The sequence below is a fragment of the Nematolebias whitei genome, chromosome 10 (assembly GCF_014905685.2).
Source record: "Nematolebias whitei isolate Nwh7 chromosome 10, NemWhi1, whole genome shotgun sequence".
Taxonomy (NCBI): Eukaryota; Metazoa; Chordata; class Actinopteri; order Cyprinodontiformes; family Rivulidae; genus Nematolebias; species Nematolebias whitei.
The window spans coordinates 35,824,179-35,830,898 of NC_056507.1; positions in this window are offsets into that span (position 1 = coordinate 35,824,179).

Consider the following 6,720-nt stretch of genomic DNA (forward strand, 5'->3'; position numbering starts at 1 on the left):
CTTCCCACACTCTTGCAATATTCTAAATAATGTTTCTAAACTCTAAATGCTCTAAAAAGCAGAAATGTCATGATTTCAGCTCCCTGCGTCTGCTCTCTGACACCTGCATGCACTCTTGGTCACGCCCACTTCTACGTTCTGCACAGAGAACAGCTGATCAGCTGCAGCAGGAAGTTTGTCCTGCAGTGTGGGCTGCACAAATGTGCAGGAGGTGCTAAATAATTTAAAATAATTGACTTTAAATAGAAACTCAATGCCCATTGTGTGGCTCATCCATCAATCAACCAATACTGTGTCATGTCCAATCTTATTTTGAAAAACCGCGATAGAGCGAGTCCGTGATAAATGAACCGATAAGTAGCGAAGGACTACTGCGTGAATGTTTCTGTTCAGTGCCCTGAGATGACTTGTGTTGTGACTTGGCACTATATAAATAAACTGACGTGAACTGAAATAGAATTGAATTGAGTTATATAAATGAGCTGAACTGAACTGAATTGAAATTGACTGAGCTGAATGTTGTAAAAAACAATGGGCCAAAATCTCTCTACAACCATGTGAGAGGCTGAACAACTGCTTCAAGTTCTACAAGTTGCTGAATCGTTTGTTGGGCTTAGTTTCTGACATATTCCATTTTAGTTTCTTTTTATTTGAATAAATAATTACACGGTGGAATTTGTTGTGACTTGAGTTTAAACTGGAATAATTTTAGAATCTGGTAAAGATCAGATTGATTTTATTAAGACGTGAGACTCAAAACCCCAGAACTGAGAGAGGATGGACTTTCTTCTTCCCATGGCTGTACTTCCATTGAACACAATGGGATCTATTTTTATGCCCTGTCTCCCCAAACAATCCTTAAAAGGACGAGTCTTTTCATTCTGTCATTGGTGCCTTTTGATTCATCTCAGAACTTTTCAAGCGAGCACTCGAGCAACATGGAGCTGTTCTTGTAAACGCATATACTGTAATATGTTAACGTTCTGACAAAATTCTCACCTGCAGCAGATTACTGAAAATCTTAGCTCAGCTCCTATGGCCCCCATCCCCACCCGCCGACACATGGTCTTTCTCCTGCATCAGCATTACATTACTGTGTGCAGCTGCAGTAGAGCTTACACTTCAGATAAATGTAACTCATTCTTCAGATGTTATAATGAAACCCAACATTTTATTCTACATTACTGACGTGTGGTTTATTCAACTGTGGGCTACAACATGATATATTATGATTACACTCAGCCCCACGGTGAACTCCTGCACAGACAACTTTGCTCTTTTAGACGTTTTTTCTCCTGGGAAGCTGTCAGTCTGAATGGGACCACTAGGTGGCGCCACCACCTTGTCCTGTCTTTTTGCCCAACTACTTTCTGTCCCTCCCTGTGTGTGTGATATTTTCCTACAGTGTACCAAGAAAAAAATGTAAGTGCTCTTATTACAAATGAGAGTGGGAAAGTTCCAAAACAGCACTGAAGTGGCACTATGAACACTCTGCAGAGCCAAGCTGTCCTCCTTTGTGCTCTGAAGCAGAAACACTTCTGGGATTGTCCTGATTTCATTTAGTGACAAGTTTTTGATTCGTCAACAAAGTGTCAATCATGCACAAGTGATGCTGTACACAGTGACATGTTTCTGTCAGGCCAGTGTGGAGAATTTAACAGTTCAGTTGGTGTCACCTCTCAATGAGAAGGTTGCCAGATAGGCTAGGGGTCTTTCTGGGTGGAGTTTGCATGTTCTCTCGGTGCATGCGTGGGTTTTCTCCGGGTACTCCAGTTTCCTCCCACAGACCAAAAACATGCATGTTAGGCTGATTGGTAACTCTTAAATTGTCTCTAGGTGTGAGTGAGAGAGTGGATGTTTGTTTGTCTTGTTTGTCTCTATGTGTCCCTGTGATGGACTGGAGACCTGTCCAGGTGTCCCCCGCCTCTCACACAGTGACTGCTGGATATGGGCACCAGTGACCCCACAGCCCGAAAAGTAAGAAGTGAGTAAAGATAACAGATGAGAGGATGATGTTTGGTGAGCTCATAGATTGAAGCCACACTTGGTTCATTAAATCAACAACTCGTCTAATGTTGAGCAGCTTCAGCACCGTGAGAGTAAAAATCTGAGAGGACTCACAGTGAAACACTTTATCGTACTTTCAGCTCTGAGGCACAAGGAGAAATCATCTGTTTCAGAATATACACATTGTTGGATGCAGGTTCAGAATTTGAATCTTTTCTTCAAATGAATGAATCATCTGCTGCTTTCATGCCAGAGTTTGAAGCTGATGTCATCTTCTATCCTTTTGATCAAACCTGATAATAACATCATGTGCCATATCACAAGATGTCACTTCATAGTGTTGTAAACGACTCAGCTACCAGCACACGGGGTTTGATCTCAATTTCAAATATACTGATTGCGTTATAGTTATTTTTGTATTGACTAATGTCGATTAGCTGTGGCGGCTGTGTTGAATTAGGCTAATATGAAAAGTATATCAGTTGTACATCCAGTGATTGATTTCTGGGAGTTTCAATAAAATTGGCTCACTAATTCACAAGATATTTTGCTAACAGACAAACAGGGTTGACTCCAATAGTTAATGCTAAAATAAAAAAGGTTGTGCACAATGAGTACTCACTTAAAGTATGTGTTGGGAGTGACTCTCATTTACTACCACACCAAATGTTAGGGCAATATCTTTAAAACTGGCTGAATTGTTGCCTTTAGTGTTTTCTGAAGGGAGCTGGCTATGACAAGCTGACTCCAGAAGTTAATCAGTTATAAACATACATTCAATTATTGTTTCCTGAACGTTTCATTGAAATCCATCCAGTGCTTCATGAGATATTTTGCTAACAGACAAACACGCATGCAGAAAAAGGGGAAAAAATAATTAACCACCTCAAATTGATTTTTTAAATAAATGATCTCTAGAGGCTCAACAAGAGATACATGTGTCCAGTGACAACAGATTGACGCTCAGCTCAGCAAGTTTTGCTGAATCGAAGCTTGTCGCGGTGAGATCTGGAGCAGGTTTAAAGAAGCTGTCATGGTGCTCGTGGCACCACTTCTCCTGTCAGAGCAGCATTCCTGCTGACAGCCGGAGGGGCAGCTGCCCCCAAAGTGACAGGCGACAGCTGCGTCCATACATCTGGGGGTGTCCGATGTTGGACGCAGACCTGTTCAGCCCTAAACCTGACCTTTCTCTGACTTCACGCACGAAGAAAGTGGAATGTGTCTTTTTGGAGATGTGAACGCGCAAATGAAAGTCACGTGAAAACAACGTTCAGCTTGTTTGTTTGTTTGTTTGAGGAGAGAATTAACAGTTCAGTTGAGAAAACTCAATGCGCTGCAACTTTGCGCACTTTCTTTTGGACTTTGCGCAATTTCCAATCGTAAACCATGAACTGAACGAGCCCAGAGATGTGTCAGGCAGACAACAAACGCTGCTGTTCTTTAACCTAAAGCCTCCAGAGTGTTGTTTATTCTTACCTCCTGCAGTGTCCGGGCGCAGCACACCGAGTGTCCAGAGGAAAGGGGCTCACGCTGCGTCTCATCCGCGCCTGACGCAAGAAGTCCACAGAGAGAGCAGCACTGCTGCGCTGCAGAAACCCAGCGAGCGCTCTGGTCAAGCTTCATATATGCTGCCTGCACCGGAGTGTGGAGCTGAGAGCTTTACGCACTGTCACCACATCGCGATGCTCTTCAACTGGGCACGGCGCGCTGCGCTCGGTGGTCACAGCGCAATGACAGCGCTGCTTCCTGCCCATTGGTTTAAACATGAAGCCCCCACCAACCCCGGAGAGACCGAGCAGCCTCTAACACAAACACTCCTGAAAGTTTGAAGGTGCTGCTGCGGGGGAGAGCGTGAGCTTCTAAAAAAAGTCACCATGACTGTAGTATTTTGAAGTTTACATCCACCTTTCATGGCTTGCAGTATTTGAATCACTACAGCATCCAGCTTCAGTCTTAAAACACTCAAATAAATGAACACACGTTGTGCATTAACTGTGTGATCATGACTGACTGCAGATGACACTTTGTCTTGGCCTGTATGAAAAGGATTTGATTGACAGCACTCCCTCAGATGGAAGAACATTAGTTATATGTTCAAGAACAGGTGGAGCAGTTGGCAGAGCTGCCTCCTCTCAGCAAGAAGGTCGTCGGATCGAATCCCGGCTGGGGAATCTTTCTGGGTGGAGTTTGTATGTTCTCTCGGTGCATGCGTGTGTTTTCTCCGGTTTCCTTCCACAGACCAAAAACATGCATGGAGACCTGTCCAGGGTGTCCCCCCGCCTTTCTCACAGTGACTGCTGGATGTGGCACCAGTGACCCTCGTGACCTGAAAAGGAAGAAGTAGATAAAGATAGCAGATGGATGGACGTTCAGGAACAACTCAACCAGGAAAGCTCAAGCCTCAGTTCCACAGTGAAGTGAAGAAGAAGGTATCCTGATGCATGCTCAATAATCCAGGTAGAAAAATCTAAAAAAGTTAAATCTGGTCCTCTGGACATTCAAAAAAATAAAACAAAGCAAAACAACAAAAAAAATGTAGAAATGTTTCGTCTTTCATCAGAGAGACTTCCTCAGTCTGAGGAGCTGTTTTCAGCTCAGTCTCTTAAATAGCACCTTCAGCGATCAGCTGTGATCAGCTGGTTTTGGTTGTCAGCAGCAAACTGGTTGATCCACTCTGAGAAGGTGCTATTTAAGAGACTGAGCTGAATACAGCACCTCAGACTGAGGAAGTCTCTCGGATGAGAGAAGAAACGTTTCTACATTTTTTTGTTGTTTGATTTGTTTTGTTTTTTTTGAATGTCCAGAGGACCAGATTTAACTTTTTTAGATGATGAAGAAGGTCCTGCTTCAAAATCAACATGTTCATGGTCAAAAGTCACAGCTGCTCTCTTGGAGAAGACAAATGATTCCTGGATATTTTTTTATGTCAGTAAACAAACAAACAAACAAACAAACAAACAAAAAAAAACAGATTAAGTTATTTGACTGCAACCTGTATAAGCAGGTTTGGAATAGTCAAATGGGGTTTTCAAAGTTAAGTCCTCTGTGCCAGCTGTCAAGCATGGTGATGGTAGCAGCATGCTGTGGGCTTGTTTTGCTGCTGGTGCAATTCACAAAGTGAATGGAATAAATAAGACAGAGTACTTCCTTCACACAGGACAAAGGTCTCAAACCAGTGGCGCCAAAACAGGGGGGGCACAGCCCACCCCCCCAATTTACGACCCTGCCCGTCAGCTGGTCCCAGACATTTACACATGCTACACCCAATGCTCCCTCTAAGCTGCACTCCTCCACAATCGCACACTCTCTGCGCACCAGAAAATCTAAGTTGTGCAGTTATAACTGCACAAATGCTCATGCAAAATATCTGTTGTCTCCTGCTCTAATATAAACTGTGTCTGAGCACAGAGTGGAGGAAGGACACCCCCCCCCCCCCATCAAAACAGACCTGTGTCACATGATTTGTGTAGCGACAATAGAAGTTCACAAAGAGATAAAAAATTCAACCAGTGAAATCACAGGAGAACTTTCAGTCCAGCCAGTCAGCGTCTTCTGGAGTTTCCACTCTGATGTCAAAAGAAGCTAAGTAGCTACAAGCTAAGTCCTTGTCTTCTAGTGCTTTTACAAGCTTTATACTGCATATTTCATCACACCCAGGAACGATATTTGGCATTGTGGATTTATCTCAGAAGTTTACGGTCGTCCAACGTCAAACAAAGGCGGTAAATAAACTAATCCTACGACTTTTAGCTGTTTTTATCATGTTAAGTGTTAGCAAACAGTAGTGCTCGGTGTCTGTCTGGATGGTCAAAGGAAAGTTTACTAGATAATTGTGAGACCAGTTATGTTGTGTGGGCTGAAGACAGAGACATGGACAAAAAGACAGGAGACAGAACTGGAAGTAGCAGAAATGAAGATGTTGAGGTTCTCCTTGGTTAGGTTCATCCAAAAACCAGCTGGAGTTTGCAACTGCACTGCGATGGCAGGTCACTTTGGAGACAATGTAGCCAGAGGAGGAGAAGGAGAACTTACCTTCTCATCTCTGAACTAACAGAAGAAGTAAATAATCATTGAGGACCTGTGGCAGCAGGTCTGTTCAGATGTCTGAATGTCACGCAGAAACGACCGTCACATCATCTCTTCAAACATCCACTGTGCACGGAACCATTTCCCCCCAATAAACTTCTGCCTTTTTCTTTTCTTATTATGTGGCTGTGACTGTGTTTAGAGCAGTCATCCTCCAATGCGAGAGTTGGGGGTTCGAATCCACCAGCAGTCACATGTCGAAGTGTCCCTGGGCAAGACACTGAACCCCTCATAGCCTCTGATGTGTGTCCCATCAGTGTATGGATGCGATCTAAAGCTCTGATTAGTCTCTTTAGAATGATTTGTTCAATTAGCTTTGTAGAGATCTTACTAGATCTCTGTGTGTTCTCTGAGTGCTGTATGAATGGGTAAATGAGGGCACAGATTGTTGTGTAAAGCGCTTTGAGTATCTTGAAATAAGATAAAAAGGCGCTATATATATATATACAGTCCATTTACCATGTATTATTTATTATGACAACGTTAGTTAGTGTAAAAAAGTGAAAAGAATCAGCTTTTTTGTCAGAAGTTCTCCACAAATTGTTAAATGAGATAAACAGAGAAATATCTATCTACACCACCCTGTGAAAAAAGAACACCTTATTTATTACTAGTTTTTTTTACATA